General features: G+C 33.3%; 1 protein-coding gene across 3 annotated transcripts in view; it reads left to right on the forward strand.

The window, feature by feature from the left end:
- Positions 1-25,650, forward strand: part of LOC118183731 (neuronal acetylcholine receptor subunit alpha-2-like) — a 938,599-nt gene that overhangs the window by 742,390 nt on the left and 170,559 nt on the right. The window contains exon 1 of one of the 3 annotated variants that reach the window (XM_085812612.1): positions 7,655-7,845. The exons of the other annotated variants lie outside the window; for them this stretch is intronic. The gene's annotated coding sequence lies outside the window, so the exon portion shown is untranslated. Of the gene's footprint in view, positions 1-7,654; positions 7,846-25,650 lie in introns of those variants that run through there. 3 annotated transcript variants of the gene reach the window in all.

A 25,650-nucleotide genomic window follows, 5' to 3' on the forward strand; every position in this document is an offset into this window, starting at 1 on the left:
ACCCTGCTACAGCAACCTGCTAGTTTTGTTTTGGACGCCATTTTGTTTTCACGAAGTAAAGGCATGTTTTTTTTTACTCAACATTTTTCCAACAATCTGCTAGCCGAATTACCCATATACTAGAACTTTTTATGGAACACAAATGCTTAATCATGACGAAGATTAGGTGCGAAATTGGGAGAAAGTGCAGAATCGCCCACTGCTTGCCGCGTTTTTAAGAATTGCATATACACGGTATCCATGTGCACGTCGATCTATTTTCACTTAAAAAAACATCCCAGAATTGTACAAAAATGGCATTGCGCACACTCTTGACTTTATCTATGTACACATCGACCTATTTTCACTTAAAAAGTTAAAGAAAATTGACAAAAATCCAATTCTTCTTACTCTTGTAAAAAGCGCCAAACAAATAAATGGGCGATTCTGCACTTTAGCAGAGAAATTGTTTTTAAGGGCTCATTAGCTAAAATAACGATCGGAATTTTTCGATGAAATGTCACATGACATGTCTCGTGATCTCTCATTTATTTCTCTGAGACAAAATAACCTGTGATTCGAACTGTGTAGTAACCTGTGATTCGAACTCAGATTATTGCTAATGTCCTAGCTAGTAGCCTTTATCGCCTTACCAAAATCTCGCCAAACTACCTGTTACCATATTCTAAAGATTAGCCCAGAAGACTTCTGGAGAAGGCCAGGCAACACCCAGTGCTGTCAAGCCATTGAAGAAGAAGAAGAAATGTTAAAAGGAATATTGCATTACTTAGAAAAATTTAAAGTAATTGCTATTAGATGAAATAAAGTTTTAAGTCAATAAGTAATATAATAGTTAAAGTAAATAAATGTTTTGTACACTGCGCAATATGGGACATTTCAAATCTCCCGTTCTATTGCGTTGATTGACGAAATTTAACTTGAGTGCGTGACTTAGGCTATAGTTACACTTTTTTTTCTCTCTTCACGTTAAAGGTTCGTGGTTTTGGAGTCAATAACGATGACAACACTTGATGAAGCATCAAAACATAATTTATTAGCCAGTATTACTCAAGACAGCTCCAAAAATGCTTTTACAGTCGTCGAAGAGCTACTGTAAACACGCTGAAACAATTTGCGACAGAGCTTTCAAGCTATTAGATTATAACGGTGAAGAGAGCTTCACGGCAAAGCACCAGACTACAGCTCCCGACTCGGCTTAATCGTTCTCGGAACTCTACGTACCCTCCAGCTAAACGCTAAAACTCACGATGCACTCGACTCTACACTAGAGTACAGCTCCCGACTCGGTTCGGTCGTTCTCGGAGCTCAGCACACTCTCAGATAAAAGTCGACGATGCACTAAGATACTCTGTCCATACATTCGACGACCAACCAACGACTTCATATAACAGGTAGATGGCTCACCCACAGAGAATTCGTCTGCTAGCGTGTCTCCAACATATACCACGTGACTAATGCTCTTGGCGCTCTTGGGGAGTGATAGCTTAGGCTGTTCATCGCCAGTTTGGCCCGCTTTTGATATGGCTGGTAGTGCTTTTTATTTCCGTCTGCTAGCAGTCAGCAGACAACGGCCTCGAATTAGGTTGTTCGATTTTTTACAGTTATATTTAGATATAACTTAACCCCCTTTTTCCTGAATATTTTATCTATATTTTTAATAATCGCTTTAAATTATTTGCACCATTGTTTAAGATGTTTAGGTTAAATAATTTTAGGAAGAAAATCTAAAATAAATAATAAAAAATTGAGATGGAAACTTTAATTTTGAATAACGTTAAAAAATTAATTGCACTACTGTTATAATATTTGAGAAGGTAAAAAAATCTCGTTTAATTTTAATGCATTGCATCCTAAAGAGAAAAAGAAAATCACATTGTATTATATGTATTTATGCCATCGATTGCCTCTCTTTTCTTGAGATTATATTACTGGAACAAAATAATGCAATCTTAATTACTGATTTCCACACTCATATGTATGTCATGGCGGGGATCAATACTTATTAACTATAACAAATATTTTATATTGAATATGTATCAAACGGTAACAAACTTCAACTCAGTATTTATTATTAGGATCAAAACGATATTACAGTTAAAAATTCCCTCACTCTCCTTTTTTTTTAAATACTATTTAAAATATGGTAAGTTTTTCACATCACATTTTTTCAATTACAATAAATTTCTAACCGCATCGTAGATTAATGCATGAAGAATTATAATCCAGGTTATTTTTATTTTAATTGATTTTATAGAAAATAATGATAAAGCATTGAACTTTATAAAAGTAATCTGTTTTTTAAAATAATGCTGTTTAACTGTTTATGTTCAATGTTGCATGAATCAAGATCTTCAGCTTTTTTTTTTAACAAAGTAAACATATCGCACAATCTTTTCTCAATAATTTAATGCTAATAATAGCATTTTTCTTTTTTTATCGCAGGCAGTAATTGTTTATGAAATCAAAACGCGTACGACTTGGCGAAAAAAAGTTAACGCCAATTGGCGCAGCTTTCTATTTCAACGGAATACACGGAAAAAACATATAAAATTCAATTATTTGTAAAGGGTGATTCCAGTAAATAGTGTCACAGTATTTAATACATTTTGATGCTAATAATACATGCTGAAAATGTCATATACGGCGGCAATTTTCTTATACAATATGTCTGAAACTTTCCAACCAATTCAACAGAGATAGTAAAATGACAAAAGTACTGAAAATAAAATAATAAATCATGCAGTTTTAACTTACCTATGAAAGGTTACAAGTCCTCCTTTCACAAAACTTTCTTTACATCCGTAGGCGCTGCAGCAAATAACCATTTTTACTTAAATTTTATGTGACCAAGCAGAGCAGCAGTTTTTCGTCCCATAGAAAGCAATGTAAAGTATTTCCGGACTTTCAGAATTCGCGCAGCAGTCACGTGACACTAATGTTGGAACCGGTTGTTCTAATATAGGTATTTCGACACAGAATCGGACTTTTTCTGAAATGACATACCAATGTTTTTCCATATTTTGATTCTACGATTCAAATTATGCCAAAATCGCACGACTAGTTTTTTAAAAATTAGTTCTCTAAATTAGTTAAAATTAATTTTAGTTTCTCATTGTTAATTAAATTCGGTATACATTTACTAATATGTAAATTTTATTGCACTTATTTGATTTTTCCTTCCACATTTCGAAATCTAAGTTCATTCCAAATAAAATTCGTCCATTTTTTTATGATTTATTTTAAAATAATTTTTATAAATTTTTCGAATACAATTTTGAATTATAATCTATAAAAATTTTACCATCATCTTAAAGTAGATGTACTACTTCTAAGCATACCTGCAAAAAACTAGAGTTTTGTATTCAACATTTCCGAAGATATACGTGCATTTATATATTGGCGCGTTTTGAAATTCGGCATATTTGTTGAAAGCGATGAAACATCAAATGAGGTTTAGGCACTTTGTTAAAATTATTTGAAAGTAGGAACGATGTGACCCCCCCCCTCGTGCACAATGTAAAAAGGGAAAGGAAAATAAGTTGCCATAGATTAAGAATTTCGCCAAGTGAGTTATTCTGGGCGCAAACAACAAAAATTGCGCCAAAATATGGCTTTGAATTAATTCATAAATTTCGTACCATAATTTTAAAAAATTTAATACTTAGTCGCAGTTTGAGTCATAGAATCCAAATATGGAAAAAAATTCGCATGCCATTTCCGAAAAATCCCGATTTTGTGTCAAAATAGCTATATTAGAACAACGCTATATATAAATCTAATACATATCCTAAGTCGCGCTTTCGAGGCATGAAAAATGCAATTTTAATTTCGGCAATCGGCCGAGTAGAATGGAAGATGTAGAACAGTTTTGAACTGTCTTTTAGTTCAAAGAGGAAATTTGCCGAGAAGGACAATTAATTTCGTTTTGTCATTTTTCGTCGATTCACGGTAAGCGTTGTTTCACTTTTTAGATTGTTGCCACCGAATATTATCGGTGTATTATATTAAAAGCAATTAAATAATTAATTTATTATATCTGAAGAAATTAAATAATAAAGAATCTGCATAATTGTATCTATGTTACTCGCATTGTGATAAAACAACGGTACCTACAACATGAATAACGTAATCTTCCATAGAGTACGAGAATGTGGAAGCCCTAATTTGAACTTGAAATTTGCTTTATTATCGATTTCATATTTTGTAACACTTTCATATTCGCCCAATATTTAATAATGTAACAAAATTTTGATTAACAAACAATACGATTTCAAAACGAGCCATGAAAACACTGTACCGGGAGAAAAAATTATCTCTAGCATTCGAGACTCTGTATCGGACATTCTAATGATATGCTTATTTTAAAATTATTTTGCGATTTTACTGTTGAACTGAGTATTATGGTTTAAGTACGAAGAACATGATATTTAATAAACAAAAGTAACACACAAAACATTAAAAAAAAATCTGATGTGTACACCACATGACTTCCTTCTATTGGAATATTAAATTGGAATATTAAATTACACTCTTTTTTTCTTGCATTTCATTTAAACTTATTGGATTGAATTAAATCTACTTCGCCGACAGCGCATAAACAACAATAGAATAAATGCATTCTTTAAAATTCTCTCTATTTGTTTACCATAGCCACACTCTGGCGCTCGATTCACTTAACAGTATTAATAATTATATAACAGTTAACTTATATAATAATTATATAACGGAAACTAATTTAACTGTTATATAATCCAATAACAGTTAACATATATTTCATTCATATTATAACTCAGAATGCACAAAATTTATATCATTTAAAGAATTATCTAATCGTTGCCACATGTTCTATTCAAATACTATAATAAAGCTAGAACGATGTATAAAATAAATTAAGCAAGCAAAACAAAAAAGAAACAGTTTTTCACAGACGATTGAGTATTTCTCATTTAATTAATTCAGTTCTCACTTCGCGAGAAGGCAAAAATAGATAAAAACTCAAAATATCTGTATTAAAAATTACGAAGTAAATCTGAAACACTAATTTCCTCGAAAAAATTCCAGAAAGAATTAAGCATGATTTAATTCGCAATAATAAATGAATGCGTAATCTTTGTTGTTGCGAAGCTAAGTTTCTCTAGATTGGCAACAAATCCACTAGTCTGCTGTTTCAAACGTAAACATCAATGGCCGCCATTAAAAAAAGTCTTAGCGGCAATTAAACAACTCTAAAATTGCTGATAATTCTAAAAATATTGCACACAGATTTACTAAAGGCATAAAATCCTTAACCGGAAGATAAAAACAACATAATTCAATCATTTTTAAAGCAAAAAACGTACAATTTACAAACATATAAGAGTAAAGAAACTGAGATCACTGAGCCGGGTAACAGAGTGGATATATATATAAATATATTTATATACGTTTGGTGCGGCCGATTGCAACCAATATACGAGGTGCACATCTACATGTTATAGCAGTCCTATATACAAAATTTCAACGTTCTGAGGCTACTCGTTTTTGAGTTATGCGAAATACGTACGTACGCACGTACAGACTCAACGAAAAATTCTCTTCAGAATTAATTTTAAAGCAGTTTTATAATCTTTTTGAAGGAAAAGAGTATTTATTCTGTCCTTACGTACAGATATCACGCAAAATCCTCGTTAAATTGCATTCGATAGCGGTCAAAATGGATATTTTTGTTGAAATATGCTGCCTGAAACGTTTTGCGATTACAATACTTCCTTTTTACTTCGTACAAGGAAGTAAAAACGCCGCTTTAGACGTAATTTAAAATCTGAAATCTTTCAGATTTTTTTATTATTATTTTTCCATCGGAATGTCAGTCTATTGACCGGAAAAGTATTATTTTCTCATTTAAGAACATCAAGACAAAATATTACTGAGATATCTAAAAAGGTTAAGATGAAACGTTCTTCCACCCAACAGTACACGCAATAAAAGTGTGATAACGTGAACGGTATATTCAGCAACATTGTTCCATGTCTGCCTTGCAATATAAGCAGTTCCACATCCAGAGTTTGCTTCACATTGCCAAAGTCATTTCGAATATTTCTCAGATAGGCCAGTAACATTCCTTTTAGTATCATTGACCGATAACTGTAAACGCCAAGAGAAATACATACCTAAATGGATATTCGAAATAATACAAGGCCTAATATTTACACGATACCTTCTTGTTGATGTCTTCTAAATCTTATTATCGTTTGATATCTAATGCCTGTTGTGATAATGCAGAAAGCTGCTTCATTCAAATCGCCATTCATCATAAACTGAGCGTCATTTAGAGAGTGAAGAAACTGCTTTGCATATTTAGTTTGGGAAATTGGATGTAATAACAATGCTATTTGACGAGCATTTTAATTGAAGCTAAAATGGAAAACGAATATCGCCAATTCGTCGTTAAACGCGCCAAGATGGCAAACTCAGACTCAAAACGTTTTCTTTCCATGCCTGCTTCAGAACACAACACATTTTCTCTAAAAATGTAGAAAAACGATAAATTAATTTCTTTTTATCATTCTCGTTTTAAAAGAGGGTGAAATTTTCGTTGAAATATGCTGCCTGAAACCTTTCGTGAATACAATATTTCCTTTTTACTTCGCACAAGGAAGTAAAAATTGAAAGCTTTCATATTTTACATCACACCTAAAGAGGCGTTTTTTTAACGTTCTGTGCGTTATCTTCATTCATTAAATATCATGTTCTTCCGCACTTAAACCATAAAATTCGATTCATCAGCAATATCGCAAAATAATTTTAAATTCAGCCCATCTTTAGAACTTCCGATATACAGTCTCGCGATCTGGAGATAAATTTTTTTTTTTTTTTTTTTTTCCCGTACAGTGTTGTCATTGCTCGCTTTCAAATCGTTGAATTTGTTAATCAAAAATTCTTTAATGTCCGGCAAAATATGAAATAGATAATAAAACAAATTCCAAATTAGGGCTTCCAATGCCCATATTCGATGGAGGATTACGTTATTTAAAATTGGATGGCTTTAGGTACCATTAATCACAATGCAAGAAACATGCATCCCTTTATGCAGATTCTTCATTAGTTAATGTCTTTAAATATAATATATCGCTGTAATATTTGGTGGCACCATTTTGAAAAGTGAATTGTCGAAATGCCAAAATTAAAAACGAAATTAATAGCCCTTCTGGGCTAATCAAGTTTTTTAAACTAAAATAAAAACGTCAAATAAAAGTCAAAGTCACCGAATAAGATCAAAATAGATTTAAAAATTGTTACGTGATAATGACATGTCACCAACTAAGGAATTAAATCGTCAAAAATCTTGGTTTCGATTTTAGTCAGACATTTGTGGTCTGGTTTTCTTTATTAATATTAAAATAAAGGTATTATTATTATTTGCTTATTATTAAAGTTATGGTAAAGCACGCAACGGCTCCCTGCCAAAGAGAAGGAATTTTTTCGTGGAGGAAATTTTAAGGGAACGTGGCTCGTATACACGTTACACATGTGGAAAACCACGCACATGCTCTGTTCAGCACCCTAACCATTTACGACTGAGTGAAAAGCAAACTTAGTTCTGTTTCGATATTGAGTAACTTTACAGATTGGGATGGCAATCAGATACAGAATGAACTGCGCATGTCAGCGGCCATGTTGTGTGGGATTTAATGTGCTGTTAGATGTGTGTCTATATTTTGGTAAATATGTTGTTTCTTCACGTTTGTGTGCTCGTTTTACATTACATTTGTGTTCCGGTTTTGAAATAAATCAGTGACTATAACACGCAAGGCATTTTCAAGGGATTTGGGTGGCTTGAAGTTCTGGAGCCGTAAAGCCTAACCTGTGAGTTTGTTTATGCATGTTATTTTCTTGTTCTTTGAAAAAACGGTGTGTATTGGAATTTCACGCTGTACAAGGTTAATTGAATATTTGATTAATATTGCTTAAAGCTTTTCACATATAACTTATTTTAAATATTTACTTCGATTCTCAAAGTTTTTGAGGATCTACTCAATTTGCATAAATGATAAGTCTGTCTCCTGCCTGCTCAACAGTCATTCACTTATGCTTTCTTAAAAAAATTGTTTGATTAATTGTAATTTGCTAAATTAGTGAATTTGGTAAAATCCTAGTATACGATGCAGCCTTGGCGCGATTTTGAAAATTATCGCCAACACCAAACATGATCCAAAGAACGTCTATATATATATACTATACACGTCTATATATATACTATAACGTCTATATATATACTATATATATACTATATTTGCTTATGCTTCTGAATTTAAATGATATTGTAGATTAGTTCGAGAATTAAATCTTTTATAAGTTTGCACATTTTTTTAAAATTTTTTTAAAAATTATTTTGGCCTTTTTTTCTTTTTTTACTTTTATACGTGTTTGTTAAAATTTAAATTTGTTTAAATTTATATACTATACCCTACATACATAGTATATACTATAGTGTATATACATAGTATACTATGTATAACTATATATATAAATAATTCTTTGAATGACCCGTTTACTACTCATCGTATATGTCCCGTTTTTACTGCTCATCATAAAGTCGCCAAAAGTAGCCGAATCCCGTCTGCACCGGATACTAGGATTAAACCGTGAAGGTATTTTTATGGATTAGTTTTGCACTTGATTTGCTTATGCTTCTGAATTTAAATGATATTGTAGATTAGTTCGAGAATTAAATCTTTTATATGTTTGCACATTTTTAAAATTTTTTTTTAAAATTATTTTGGCTTTAAATTTGCTTATTTTTTTTTTTTTTAATTTTGGCTTTAAATTTGCTTTTTTACTTTTATAAGTGTTTGTTAAAATTTAAATTTATCTGTGTAATTGGTGTGCATTGAATTTTAATGTTGTGTAAAGTAAATTGAACACTTGTTTAATATTGCTTACGTATTTTCACGCGTATATTGAACATGTTTCGTGTACTTTTTATGATTTTTGAGAATTTACCTGATTTGCATGAAGCTTATTTAAAAATTCTGCGTATTTTGAATTTTAACACCGTGCATGATTATTTGCACTTTACTTTATATACTTTACATTACTACATCTAGTTTATATGAGCTTTCATACTTATAATTCACTCAATACAGTATTTTTGAACTAATTTTATATTTTTTGAAATTCGTTTGACTTGGTCTTAACTTATTTACTATCGAAACGTGTTCTGCACTTCGGTGTTGTCTTTTAGCCTATTGACTGTATTAATACTTTGCACAGAATTGTATGTTTCTCAAAAAGAATTTATGTTATATAATGTTTGTGATTCTGTGAATATAGATTTAATTTAGATTATGAATTTTTTTTACCTGCGTACTTAAATAATGAGTGCTTAAATTTTATTTTTCGCGTGTAACAACAGAATTGATTTTAATATACTGAATTTTCTGTAAGAATTATTAGTCCAAAGGTGCAATTTGCCCCCACTACTAATTTCGTTTTTGGCATTTGCATTGGTTCACTATAAAAGTCGGTTCACATTTCAAATTGTTGCCACCAAATATTATCGCCAACCCTGTATTATATTTAAAGAAATTAAATAATAAGGAATCTGCATAAATGTGTACATGTTTCTCGCATTGTGATAAAACAACGGTACCTAGAGCCATCCAGTTTTGAATAACGTACGTTTCCACCCGAATATGGGTGTATGGAAGCATGAATTTGGAATTTATTTTATTGCCGATTTCATATTTTGTGAAACGTTAACGAATTTTTGATTAACAAACCCAACGATTTCAAAGCGTGCAATGGCAAAATTGAACAAAAAAAAAAAAAAAAAAAAAAAAAAAACTTTGGTACTTTTCCGTTTTGCCGGCGCAAGCGATGAAGTCGCCAATAATGGTATAAAATATTTGCGAAAATATCAAGGAAGGAAGCATCATTTATTCGGATTGCTGGAAAGGATACAATACAAGTGAGTTCGAAAATGCTGGATTTCTGCATGGAACTGTTGGTTTAATTGCTATTTTATATTTTAAAACAAAATAATATAAAAAACTGTATTAAAATTATCTGTAATTAATAATTGTACATTTTCTTTCTATTCATACTTTTTTACTCAAACTTACAAATCGCGCCAACCTGGTTGCGATAATACGTAAGTACCTAAGAGGGTTCTAATATCATCCTAAATAATTCAATTTAATACTTGGTACTTTTCCGTTTTGCCGGCGCAAGCGATAAAGTCGCCAATAATGGTACAACCGATGCCAAACGGAATATTCTCGCTGGTAACCTTTTACGCCTCATTTTCAAAACAAGTCGCAGCTTTTTCTTATCAAATTGATTGTTTCTTTCAATGCTGGCATATTATTACATAGAATTTTTATCAGATAGTTCAGTTTTATGTCTAAGGCCATTTTCGGTAATTAAGTCAATTAGGATGCAATCACAGCGCTTACCCGAAGCCGAAAATATAGAAAAGGAAAGTCAAGGGTTAAATTCATCAATTCTAATGAGAATGCATTAGTGAAGTTAAGCACTGGAGTTTTACATAATTTCTGAGTAAGCTATTCGTACGCATTGAAATATTTCTTGCATTTAAACTTGTGTTCCAAATTAAGATTTAACTTGAAATTAATGTAGATAATTACTGAGAGCATTAGATTTTTGTAAAGTAGTTTACGTGAGATGAGATCGCTTGGGGTCACGTGATATGAACCGGCGAATCAGGATGTTGAACCATGAAAGCATAGTAAATTCTTAAATTAATGTCTTTTTACAAATTTATTGGCTTTTTATAAAATTTTAAGCGATATTTAAATGCCTTCTCTTTTTAAAAGAATTCTTAGAACTAACATTTTTTTAATAATTTTTACGTGTATACTGTATATTGTCGCCAATAAAGTCTGCTTAGCGAGATTTGCGCCGGCGAAACGGAAAAGTACCAAAATTTTTTTTTTATCTCCAGCGTATGAGACTGTGTATCGGAAATTCTAAAGATATGCCTATTTTAAAATTATTTTGCGATATTGCTCTCAAACCGAATTTTATGGTTGAAGTGCTAAGAAACGTCCCTTTGAGTTTAATGTAAAATCTGAAAGCTTTCAGATTTTTTTAATCTTGAATATTAAAAGTCCATATAGTAATTATTGATTTTATTTTAATATAGAATAAAATGGAGGGTGGAATTATGTAATTCGATCAAAATAACGTAACGAATCAGGACTTGAGGTATTTGTATTATTTTTCTTAGCCTTTATTAACTATGATCATATCTTTTGTTTTGTTGGAGCTGTTGTTGTTTCTGGCTTGCTCTGCCGCAGTCCACAAAAAGGCCATAGGGCAACGTAACGTCTTCCAGGATGATATGGCTGGGTCCTTCACATACCATCACCGGTTTTCTTCACGAGCAAAAAATATTCCTCAGATTTTTAGTCCAAAAGGGCTATTAATTTCGTTTTGGCATTTTGGCTTAAAAATCTAAATTATTTTCCAAATTGTTGCCACCAAATATCATCGCCCTGGGCTAATCTTTGGAATATGGTAACAGGTAGTTTGGCGACATTTTGGTAAGGCGATAAGGTTACTACATAGGACTTTAGCAGTGTACATGGTTAAAGTCAAGAGTGTGCGCAATGCCATTTTTGTGCAATTCTGAGACTTTTTTTTTTTTAAGTGAAAATAGGGCGACGCGTACATGTGCAATTCTTAAAAACGCGGCAAGCAGTGGACGATTCTGCACTTTCTCCTAATTTCGCACCTAATCTTCGTCATGATTAAGCACTTTTGTTCCATAAAAGTTCTAGCATGTGCGTTATTCGGCTAGCAGATTGTTGGAAAAAATAATACTTACGTATTAACGCAACCAGGCCAAAATTTTCATAAATTGCCAAATTTGGCGACCCTACTTACAGCAACCCTACGTGTTATACGTAGTTTTGTAAAAAGAGCATGTGGGAACCATGTACACGTCGACTTATTTTTACTTAAAATAACATCCCAGAATTGCACAAAAATGGCATTGCGCACACTCTTGACTTTATCCATGTACACTGCTATTTTCTCATAAATTACGAAAATTTGTACGAAAATGCAGGAAAAGATTCACAAAAATGGCGAATACGGTGTTCAATCAGTGCTAAAAGCAAAAAACCAAAAGATTTTCGCCGAAAAAATAATTCTGCAACTTATTCAAATTCGAAACCGGAAGGGTTTAATTGCTATTTTATATTTTAAAACAAAATAATATAAAAAACTGTATTAAAAATTATCTGTAATTAATAAATGTGCTTTTACTTTCTATTCATACTTTTTTACTCAAACTTACAAATCGCGCCAACCTGGTTGCGATAGTACGTAAGTACCAAAATTGTTGAGTAAAAAGAAAAAAAAAAAAATGCGTTTACTTCGTGAAAACAAAATGGCGTCCAAAAAAAACTAGCAGGTTGCTGAAGCAGGGTTGGTCGCCAAATTTTCGCCAAAAATTCGCCAAGTTACCATAAACCGAAGAGTAACCTCGCCCTGTATTATACTTAAATAAATTAAATAATGAAGAATCGGCATAAATGTATCATGTTTCTCGTATTGTGATAAAACAACGGTACTTAGAGCCATCGAATTTTTTGAATAACGCACGTATCTACCCGAATATGGGCATCTGGAAGCCCGAATTTGTTTTATTATCCCTTTCATATTTTGTAAAGCATTTATGAGTTTTCATTAAAAAATTCAACGATTTCAAAGCGAGCAATGGCAACACTGTACGCGGGGGAAACACTTTTTTTATCCTCAGCGCGCGAGACTCTGTATCCGAAATTCTAAAGATAAGCTCATTTTAAAATTTTGCCATATTACTGTTGAGCTGAATTTTATGGTTTAAACGCGAAGAACAGGATATTTAATAAATAATGGTAAGACACAAAATGTTAAACAAACGCCCCTTCGGACGTAATTTAAAATCTGAAACCTTTCAGATATTTTTAGTGCAAAGAGGCTTTGTGCCTAAGTGAGTATTGTTTTCGTTTTGCGATTTAGAGTCGAATCACTCTGAATGTCCGTTTCACTTTTCAAACAGTTGCTACCAAATATTATCGCCCTGTATTATATTTGCAGAAAATAATTAATGAAAAATATGCATAAATGTATTTATGTTTCTCAAATTGTGATAAAACAACGGTACCTGGAGCCATCCAATTTTCAATGACGTAATCGGACTGCGAATATGGGCATGTGGAAGCCCAAATTTGAAATTTGGAATGTGTTTTATTACCGATTTCATATTTTGTAAAACCTTAATTTTTGATGAACAAACTCAAGGATTTCAAAGTGACCGATGGCTAGGTTGTACATAAAAAACACTAACCAATTTTTGGAATATGGTAACAGGTAGTTTGGCGACATTTTGGTAAGGCGATAAAGGTTACTAGCTAGGACTTTAGCAGTGTACATGGATATAGTCAAGAGTGTGCGTAGTGCCATTTTTGTGCAATTCTGGGATGTTTTTTTAAGTGAAAATAGGTCGACGTGTACATGGATGATACCATGTATGTGCAATTCGTAAACACGCGGCGAGCAGTGGCCCATTCTGCACTTTGTCCCAATTTCGCACCTAATCTTCGTCATGATTAAGCACTTTTGTTCCATAAAATTTCTTGCATAAGCGTAATTCGGCTAACAAATTATGGGAAAAAAAATGTTGGAAATGTTGAGTTAAAAAAAAAAAAAAAAAAAAAAGGCCTTTACTTCGTGAAAACAAAATGGCGTCCAAACAAAAACTAGCAGGGTTAGTCGCCAAATTTCGCCAAAAAATCGCCAAGTTACCATAATTCAAAGATTAACCAAAACACTTTTATCTCCAGCGAGCGAGACTGCGTATCGGAAATTCCAAAGATATGCTCAATTTAAAATTATTTTGCGATATTGCTCTTGAACTGACTTTTGTGGTTTAAGTGCGAAGATGATGATATTTAATGACTAAAGGTAACGCATAAAATGTTAAAAAACACCCCTTTGGCCGTAATTTATAATCTGAAACCTTTCAGATTTTCTTTTGGTTTATTTTTCAAGTGTTCATTTTATAGTTATGTTTTATAATTTATTTTTATGGATCAAACGTTACTTTGGGAACCTTGAAGGTGGGCCCTTGAAGTTATGAAATCGGTCACTCGGTGGATGCCGAAGCCTGGTCTAACTTATACAAGCATCAAATATATCGGGCACTAGATTTTATGGTGTGAACAGCTGGTGAAAATCGTGTGGAAACAATAATAGCTCCGTGAACAAATCTTTGCACTAAAGAGCCTCGAATTCCTGACTTAATGGTAAGGGTGATTTCATGCATAGAACAATGGTTCCTCTTGTCCACATGCTGCTCACTTTGACAGCACTATAATGGGTTGATTTAGGACAGCAATCTGTAATATAGCGTCAATTTCAATGTTTTCCGGGTATCGTCTTTCATAAAAATAACACAGGATAACATAATGTTCATTTTGCTGTGAACACTTGAGTGGAATGGATGTTTTACTACAGACAGCAGATTTTTTTTTTTTTTTTTTTTTTTTTTTTTTTTTTTTGTCGTCACCAAAAGTGTTTTCAGTTTTCAAACTTAATGCTTTGAATGAACAAATGGATAATTTGGTTAATCTTTGGATTATGGCAACTTGGCGATTTTTTGGCGAAAATTTGGCGACCAACCCTGCTACAGGAACGTGCTAGTTTTTGTTTGGACGCCATTTTGTTTTCACGAAGTAAAGGCATATTTTTTTTTCCCCCCTCAACATTTTTTTCCAACAATCTGCTAGCCGAATTACGCTTATTCTAGAACTTTTGTGGAACAAAAGTGCTTAATCATGACGATGATTAGATGCGAAATTGGGACAAAGTGCAGGATCGCCCACTGCTTGCCGCGTTTTAAAGAATTGCACATACACGGTATCATCCATGTACACGTCGACCTATTTTCACTTTAAAAAAAAAATCCCAGAATTGCACAAAATTGGCACTGCGCACACCCTTTATCTATGTACACATCGACCTATTTTCACTTACAAAGTAAAAGAAAATTGACAAAAATTCAATTGTTTTTACCTTTGTAAAATGCGGCAAACAAATAAGTGGGCGATTCTGCACTTTACCGAGAATATTTTCAAAGAAAAGGCCTCATTCATTATAGAAAATTATGTTTGAACAACCAACGAGATGAAATTATGCTTTTGTGATAAGTCGGTAGCGAAATAGAGATGCAGGCATCCATTCAGTTATGTTTAGCAATTTTCATATAAATTATAATAATGATCTGAAATAGTTATTGACTCTTATCCTTCCATTCAGTCATGTTTAGCCTTTTTCCTATAAATTATAATAATAAAAATGTATTACATGAAATTAACCTTTCATCTAACTTAAAACACCAATCTTAGATAGTTATTTACTATTATACTTCCTTTCTTGCCGCAATTATTTTTATCAGCATTGGCATCAACAATAGTTTGGCGATCTTTTACGGCCCTCGAAACGGAATAGTATCCTTTTTTTTTTTTTAATTTTTAAGCTTGTACATTTAATTTTGGCTTTAGAGTAATTAATGATGAAAAAAATGAAGAAGCTGAGTTATTTAATGACCACTCATTTTGTATTTTTGGAGTAAAGTAAGAAAACAAGAGCCAAAAAACAGCAATATTTACAATAAATTAGAAACATTCTGTTTAAAAAAAGTATAATATATTTTCATATTTTGTAAAATGCAAACCCATCATAATGATATTCTCAAGGAGTTAGACTGTTATTTTAAAGCTAGGAAGTTATTTAAAAAATTTTTTAACTAGAATGTGTAATATAATGTAACAAAGAAAAAGCATATTTTCTCATTAAAATTCCTGTTTAACACATGATAACTTCATAAAAAATGCATTTATCGATTAGTAAGTAGTCTCTCTCCTTACATGATGTGTTCTAAACATGTATACCAATTTGCGTAAGATTTCAATCATAAGTTTTAGAGATATTGTGTTTCATATTAGCATTAAAACAAGAAAAATGGGTACTTACGTATTATCGCAACCAGGTTGGCGCTATTTGTAACTTTGAGTAAAAAAGTATGAATAGAAAGGAAATGTACATTTATTAATTACAGATAATTTTTAATACAGTTTTTTATATTATTTTGTTTTAAAATATAAAATAGCAATTAAACCCTTCCGGTTTCAAATTTGAATAAGTTGAACCCTACTTACAGCTTTAGATCCTACTTACGGCAACCCTACGTGTTATACGTAGTTTTGTAAAAAGAGCATGTGGAGATTCACAAAATTTTCCTGCATTTTCGTGCAAATTTTTGTAATTTATGAAAAAATAGCAGTGTACATGGATAAAGTCAAGAGTGTGCGCAATGCCATTTTTGTGCAATTTTGGGATGTTTTTTTAAGTAAAAGTAAGTCGACGTGTACATGGTTATGGCGAATACGGTTTTCAATCAGTGCTAAAAGCAAAAAACCAAAAGATTTTCGCCGAAAAAATAATTCTGCAACTTATTCAAATTCGAAACCGGAAGGGTTTAATAAGTTGCAGAATTATTTTTTCGGCGGAAATCTTTTGGCTATTGCTTTTAGCACTGATTGAAAACCCTATTCGCCATAACCATGTACACGTCGACTTATTTTTACTTAAAAAAAAATCCCAGAATTGCACAAAAATGTCATTGCGCACACTCTTGACTTTATCCATGTACACTGCTATTTTCTCATAAATTACAAAAATTTGCACGAAAATGCAGGAAAATTTTGTGAATCTCCACATGCTCTTTTTACAAAACTACGTATTACACGTAGGGTTGCCGTAAGTAGGGTCGCCAAATTTGGCAATTTATGCGAATTTTGGCCTGGTTGCGTTAATACGTAAGTACCGAAAAATGAAAAATGAGATAAACGCATTTAAAGAATTCAGATACTCGATTACCTACATTTGATCAGTTGGTAAACTTAAAATTCCGCTGTTTTATAACCAATGTCCTCTTGTTTCTCAGAATTTACATTTTTTTTCTTTCTGGCAGCTTTTAAAATTTTTCTCTGCTTTTTACAGGAAATTCAGGGAATGTCGTTTTGCATTGTCGATACGGTTAACATCAAAATTTTCATACTCGTTTGCAGTGTAGTAACCAATATCTATACCTAATCTATATCAATATCTATCTATACATATAAAAATTAATGAATATTACTCTGTAATAAATAAATAAATAAAGCGCTTATCTGCAATGTAAACACAGAATCAAAACACGAGCGAAAATGCGTTAGTGAAGTCATAACACACAGCATGAAAATATGCTAGAACTTTGTTTTGTTGCCATCATAAAAGTACGTTTTGAATGCAATTAGATAATGTTTCAAGCACCGAAAATAAAAGTAAACAATTCTGACGAACCCACTTTGGCCTTTTAAATATTTACGTCTTGTGCACTTCTGGTATGCTTTTCGAGGATAAGGTGTGAAATAAAGTATTATAACATCGGTTTAAATCAACGTAGGAACAAAATTCAAACAGTTTTGGAAACATAAGAAATACGACATTGTGCGTAAGAAAACTAAAATTAGTTTTTGGACCAAAATCTCGGTTTTTAAGGTATACAGCCCCCCTTAAACAGAATGAAGATCTGGCGTCTGGAGTGGTGCCTAAATTACTTATGGGCACTTATATAACAACCAGAGTCTGACATTCTGCGCAGTATGCTTTGGATTATTGTCCTGGTGGAATTTAAAACTATTTTGTACATTAAGGTTTTTGCGCTGACGACGCCAGATTTCGCTTCAAGATGTCAGGGTACTTATACTCATAATACCATCTACAAACTCTATATTAAGAACACCGGAATGTGCCATAAGTCCCATACTACACTGAAGTGACAAAAGTCATGGGATACCTCCTAATATTTTGTCGGTCCTCCTTTTGCCTGGCGAATTGCAGCAACTCGACGTGGCATGGACTCAACAAGTCGTTGGAAGTCCCCTGCAGGAATATTGAGCCATGCTGCCTCTGTAGATGTCCATAATTGTGAAAGTGTTGACGGTGCAGGGTTTTGGGCACGAACTAACCTTCTGATGATGTCCCATAAATGTTCGATGGGATTCATGTCGGACGATCTAGGTGGCCAGATCATACGCTGGAATTGTCCGGAATGTTCTTCTAGCCAATCGCGAACAATTGTGGCCCGGTGACATGGCGCATTGTCATCCATAAAAATCTCATCGTTGTTTGAGTACGTGAAGTCCATGAATGGCTGTAAGTGATCTCCAAGTAGCTGAAGGTATCCATTTCCAGTCAATGATCGGTTCAGTTGCACCAGAGGACCGAGTCCATGCCATGTAAAAACAGCCCAGACTATTATGGAACCACCACCAGCTTGAACAGTGCCTTGTTGACAACTTGGGTCCATGGCTTGGTGGGGTCTGCGCCACACTCGAACCCTACCATCAGCTCTTACCAACTGAAATCGTGACTCATCTGACCAAGCCACGGTTTTCTATTCGTTTAGGGACCAACAGATATGCTCACGAGCCCACGAGAGTCTCTGCAAGCAATGTCGTGCTGTCAGTAAAGGCACTCGAGTCGGTCTTCTGCTGGCATAGCTCAAGGAAGACAAATTTCGCCGCACTGTCCTATCGGACACGTCCCTCGTACGTCCCACATTGATTTCTGCGGTTATTTGATGCAGTGTTGCTTGTCTGTGAACATTGACAGCTCTACGAGACGTCGCTGGTTGCGGTCATTCACACATCAGAATGTCGTTAAGTGCAGGTGGTCGGCCACTGCGCTGTCCATGGTGGGATGTTATGTCTGAAATTAGATACTCTCGGCACACTCTTGACACTGTGCATCTCGGAATGTTGAATTCCCTAACGATATCCGAAATGGAATGACCCATGCGTCCAGCTCCAACTACCATTCCGCGTTCAAAGTCTGTTAATTCTCGTCGTGCGGCTATAATCAAGTCAAAGCCTCTTCACATGAATAACTTGAACACAAATGAAAGCCCTGCCAAAGCACTTCGCATTTATACATTTTTTACGTGATGCTACTGCCATCTGTATATTTGCATATTGCTATCTCATGACTTTTGTCACTTCAGTGTATAATTCCTCCTCCACCGTGTTTAACACTTGGTATTAAGTTTTGCTTCTGGAATTCTTCTTTGGGTTTCTGCAGACTAACACTCGTCCATCTGAGCCGATGTTGAATTTGCTTTGATGAGCAAACAACGCGTTTTTCCAGTTTTCGGGTGTCTTTTGTTTCATCGATTTTGCAAAAGTGAGTCGAAGTTTTCGGAATTTTTTACTTCCTTGTACGAAGTAAAAATGAAGTATTGTAATCGCGAAATGTTTCAAGCAGCAAATTTCAACGAAAATATCCATTTTGACCTCTTTCGAATGCAATTTAACAATGTTTTCGCTTGATATCTTTACGTAAGGCAGAATAAAACTCTTTTCCTCCAAAAAAATTCTAAACCTGCTTTAAAATGAATTCTGAGGATAATTTTTCGTGGCGTCTGTACGAACGTATGTACGTACGTACTAATCTCGCATAACTCAAAAACGAGTAGCCTCAGAATGTTGAAATTTTGTGTATAGGGCTGCTATAACATGTAGATGTGCTCCTCGTATTTTGGTTGCAATCGGCCGCACCAAACGTATATTTATATATATATCCACTCTGTTACCCGGCTCAGTGATCTCAGTTTCTTTACTCTTATATGTTTGTAAATTGTACATTTTTTGCTTTAAAAATGATTGAATTATGTTGTTCTTATCTTCCGGTTAAGGTTTTGTGCCTTTAGTAAATCTGTACGCAATAGTTTTAGAATTATCGACAATTTTAAAGTTGCTTAAGTGCCGCTAAGCCTAATAATGATTTTGATGGCCGCCATTGCATGTTTACATTTGAAACAGCAAAATACTGGATTTGTTGCCAATGTAGAGGAACTTAGCTTCGCAACAATAAAGATAACGCCTTCATTTATTATTACGAAATAAATCATGCTTAATCCTTTCTGGAATTTTTTCGAGGAAATAAGTGTTTAAGATTTATTTCGTAATTTTTAATACAGATACTTTGAATTTTTATGTACTTTTGGCTTGTCGCGAAGTGAGAACTGTAGTATTGAATGAGAAATACTCAATCCTCTGCGAAATACTGCTTCTTTTTTGTTTTGTTTGCTTAATTTCTTTTATACATCGTTCTAGTTTTATTATAGTATAAATAGAACATGTGGCAACAATTAGATAATTCTTTTCGATAAATTTTGTGCATTCTGATTTATAATATGAACGAAACACAGCGCTGTTAAGTGAACCTAGCGCCACAGTGTCGCTATGGTAAACAAATAGAGTGAATTTTAAAGAATGCATTTATTTTATTCTGCCTTTATGCGCTGTCGGCGAAGTAGATTTAATTAAATCCAATAAGTTTAAACGAAATGCAAGAAAAAATGTGCATAATTTAATATTCCGTACAAGGAAGTCATGTGGTGTACACATCAGATTTTTTTACTGACATAAAGTTGTCTTCTTGCTACTCGCCCATAATATCCTACATATTACTCTTCTTACAGTAATAAGAACTAAGTTAGTAATATTGAAGTTATTAACTATAACTTCAATATTACTCTTCTTACAGTTTCTGGATTTACGCATGTTCAATATAATTCATAAAATTTCGCAACAAATTTAGGAGCATTCGGTCTTGGATTCTTTTTTAATATTCCTTAGAACAAAGCGTTTCATTCCATGAGATAACTTAAATGGTTTATCATGTCTTCTTTTGTTTTGAATGCAATTATGTTTCTTACAACACTTAATAATATCGAAAACTGTAAAATTACATAAGTTAAGGAAATAGGTTACTTTTCTAAAAGGTTTCCTTTTCTTTTGATGCAAATCAATAATTAATGTGCGAGTTTCTAACGATGTTTTCTCTCGTGGCCGAGCCATTGCAAGAAAACATTCAAATAACGAATATTTTCTAAAAAGAAAAGTCTTATTATAAAAGCAACCGATTTTTAGATTTTTTGCTTAGCATCTGCATCCAAATTAATTCCATAACATTTTGTTTTTTATTTAGTGCAGACGATTTTACTTGGAAATTATGAAAACGCCCGATTTATTTTGTGGTATCTTTTTTTTTTTTTTTTTTTTTAGTCCAAAGGGATTTGAATCCCGCCGAAGGACTATTAGTTTCGTTTTCGCATTTTGCGTCGGACTCATAAATGTCGGTTCACTTTTCAAACTGTTGCCACAAAATGTTAGAGTCCTGCATTATATTTGAAGAAATTAAATAATGAAAAATCTGCATAAATGTATGTATATTTCTCGTATTGTGATAAAACAACGGTACATAGAGTCATCGAATTTTGAATAACGTAATCCTCCAACGAATATGAGCATGTGGAAGACCAAATTTGAAATTTGTTTTATGATCGATTTCCTATTTTTTAAAACTTTGACGAATTTTTGATTAACAAACTCAAGGATTTCAAAGCGAGCAATGGCAACGTTGTGCAGAAAAAACATTTTTATCTCCAGCGCGTGAGTCTCTGTATCGGAAATTCTAAAGATATGCTCGTTTTAAAACTATTTTGCGATATTGCTGTTGCACTGGATCTTATGGTTTAAGTGCGAGGAACATGATATTTAATAAAGAAAGGTAACACACAAAATGTTAAAAAACGCCCCTTTGGACGTAATTTAAAATCTGAAACATTTCAGATTTTTTTTTTTTTTTTTTTCAAGCTAAAACTTTTTTTTTAATTTACTATTTAATTTTTCAAATTTATTTAGGAGAAAGAGAGAGCTAAGACGATATGTATTCAAAGGGGAAATGTTCTTTATTATTTTATTTTTATCTTTTAAGCTTTTATCTTATTACTTAAAAAAAAAAACATTGTAGTGGTCGATCATTTTTGTGAGACATTGTATATTTGAGTAACAAGCAGTTTTACAGTAGACGTAGCTTAATGCAAATGTAAAAAAATGTATTTCAACTGTTATTTACAACTATTATTTCAACTGTTGTTATTAGAGAAGTTTACCCGCTTCGAAAAAACAGAAATAGTAAAATATATTGTAAGGCATTAAAAAATAATGTAAAAAATGAAGGTAAAACATATGATGCTGGTGAATTTTTAAAATTTTCATTGGATATAATGCATAAATTGTTTCTACCTCTAACTTCGAAACACATACAAATTTGCGATATGTTTATATTTCTCAAATTTAATATTACGAGATTAAAAATAGTTAAATGATACGAAAATGTTATCCAGTGTCTATATATTCATATTTAAATTAATTTTCTGTTTCTCGTGCAATGTATTAAAGGTAAGTTTGAAGGAAAACTTTAAATTCGGTTTTCTCAAAACAAATTTTTTCGCAGTTCATATGTCTTGGAAATGGTGGTGGTATATTGAGAATACAGCAAAGCACACTAGGGCTATCTGCCTGAGGGATGCCTTCGTGGAGGACGTTCTAAGGGAAACTGGCTCACGTTACACATGAAAACCACGAAAACGTCCATGCAGCCAGCCCATTTGCGAGATTCGGAGCGAACTACCAGTTTTCAGCGGTTTTATCGCTCGGCCGCTGATGGGCCCTGTCTTGGAAATGCTCCAAGCGTCTCATTTTTAGTTAAAAAATGAATGATATTTGGAAGAAACTATCTTGTTATATGTTACAGTAGATCTGTATATGCATTTTTGGATATGAGGTTATTAAGAAGTTTAAACTTGTGATAATGTTTAACAAAAGGTGACTTTTTTCCGAAAACTGGGTTTAAATTCACAAAAATCATTTTTAAAATTTCTGATCCATCATATTCAATAAAGGATACACAAAAACTTTTTTCAAGTCTTTATAACTTACTTAAAGGAAAAAATTGGGAAAAAATATTGAAAATTAGCGCGCAAGGAGCATTTGAAATCTTTAATTAAAATAATAAATTATTTGTTTTACATTTTTTTAAATTTAAAATAAATTGAAATTTTGAGCATATATTTTATAAACTGATGTTATAATATGTATAAAATTTCTCGTTGAAAACACAAAAACGTAAAAGACAAATTTTTAAAGTCCACCATTCCCTTAATCAATTTAATACAATATGGCTGGATGTATTTAAATATTTGAATTTCATTCCACAGCATTTGAATTACGAAAGTTAATTTATGGACTGTTCATAATATCTTTAATGCAAAAGTTTATTTATGAACTCAGCGTAATGTTTACGGAAATTATTTCAAATAAAGTACCACTCCCATTTGTCATTAAAGAATGTTATGGATTTCTTATAAGTACCACTTTCAACTGCTCAGTTTAACTCAAATCTAATGAACTCATTTGATAAATGTAGAAAGCTTAAAATACAGAAAATATAAATTTTTGAACGTTTCATGCAGGAATTGCCTTGTACGAAAAAGTCATCATATACAGACACACAAAAGTAAAAACGTTTGTGAGTAAAAACGCTTGTAAAAAGATTAAAAAACGTTTTGTGAGAGGCCTCTGAAAACTCACTATCGAATTTTCGGTCACATTACCTCTGTTACCTATATGTATAGATTGATTGGCAGGAAGTCGATAAAAACTAAAATACATCTTTATCATCATTTAAGACAGTTTTCTTGCTGCTGCATCCAAAGCAATGCGTTTCAGAGAGAAAGTAATAATTCGCATTCTCATTATATTTGCCCTTACGGTGGCTGCCGAAAACGTCGCGGAGAAAACAACGCAAGGAGAAAACGTCGTGGTGCAAAGCATCGTGGTGCAAAGCATCGTGGGAGAAAAGAAAGCAAAGAGGCATCGCAGTTCTAAACCATAAAAGAAGCATCGCAGTTCTAAACCATCATGGTACAAAATAAAGCGGTTCAAAAACTTCGCAGTATAAAAACATCGTCGTCAAAAATATCGTGGTAAAAAATAAAGTACCTACAAATCATCGCATGACGATAATATCGCAGACATGCATTTTCAGGTTTTGAAAGTTGTAAATGCATGTTAGTATGAAGATCATAGAGCGCAAGAAGGAAAGAGGGATCCTTTTACTTCTATCTTTCATATATTTGAACGAACTAATAAACTTTTGCTAAAAAAATAAGAAAACTTAATCATTTAAAAATTGCAAATGAGCAGAAAGTTAATTCAACTTAAAAAACTTAGTAGAATTTTAAATTTATATAGTTAACTAACAAAGGTCATTAATAAATTAAGCTTTTTTTTATAAAGTTTAATTGGTAATTTTTCGTGAAAAATACAGTCTAAAAATTCTTAGAAAAAGGAAGATAAATAACTGCATGACGTTACCTCTACATATGTAACGAATATAACATGATATAACATGAATTTCATGTATAGCGAGCAATCAATTTTTTTGGATGGTGATTTGTTAGTTACGACGAAAGTCAGTTGCATACTATGCGATTTGAAAAACGCATGCATGCGTAAGCACTTTATTTTTTACCTCGATATTTTCGACGACTTTTTAAAACTGCTTCAGATTGGTAGAGAAGGCTGCAGAGAATTCAAGCCACACATATTTCCAAATTTGCAATGGACAGAGCCGTTTTGTCATGAGTGTTAGAAAACAAATTAAATATTTTTTTTTAATATATACATCTTCAGATGGAGGACAAAATAATCCAACACCTGTGAAATAATGGAAAGTCTTTATTAACACAGGTTGGACGACCTTTTGATTGAATGCGACATGGGATAGATGCATAAAGGTCATGGACAGTATTTAAAGGAATATTAAGCCATTCCACCTGCAGAGCGGTCTCTAATCCCGAAAGACCGGATGGAGGTGGAAATCGGGAACGAAGTTTGGACTCCAAATATGACCATAAATGTTCAATAATATTCATGTCCGGAGACTGAGGGGACCAAGCGAGATGTTCAGTTGCATCGTCATGCGCTTCGAATCATTCTTGAATACACTTAGCATTGTGGATAGGGGCGTTGTCGTCTTGAAATAACGCTCGCTCCCCAGAGAATACAGTGTGGACAAGAGGATGGACATGATCCCCTGGAACGCTTAGGTAGTGGTTAGATGTGATCCTCCCATGCAGAATAACTAGTGGTCCAAGGCCGCACCAAGATATCGCACCCCATAACATAATGGTACCACCCCCCATGCTTCACAGTCAGCAAGAGGCAGTCAGGATGAAACGCTTCTTTGGACGTTCTCCAGACATAAACGCGTCCGGTCGTCTGAAATAGGATGAATGACGATTTATCTCACCATATCACCTGTTGCCACTGCTGTGGGGCCAGCCTTTGTGATCTCTGCACCATTGGCGTCGCTTGAAAGCATTAGTTGCTGTCACCAAGGTTTACGAATTGCCACTCTGCCATAAATGTTCGCAGCATGAAGTTCCCTTTTGACAGTTTTTGTTGAAACGGAATCCTGGAGATGACTGTTCATTTCGGATGTTATCTCGGATAAAGATTGCTTGTGCTTTCGGGCTACTATTCGCTTCAAGACCCCTCTATCCCTATCAGCCAGCTTTGAGTTTGGCCACTGTTGTGCTTTGAAGATGTCGTCTTACCCTCTTTACGTACGTGTACGCTGTCATAAAGGCTGATACCGTATTTCTTGCACACCCCACAAGATTTGCTGTTTCCGTAACCGATG

The sequence above is a fragment of the Stegodyphus dumicola genome, chromosome 3 (genome assembly GCF_044657685.1).
Source record: "Stegodyphus dumicola isolate Sdum_Otavi_A_Nest chromosome 3, ASM4465768v1".
Taxonomy (NCBI): Eukaryota; Metazoa; Arthropoda; class Arachnida; order Araneae; family Eresidae; genus Stegodyphus; species Stegodyphus dumicola.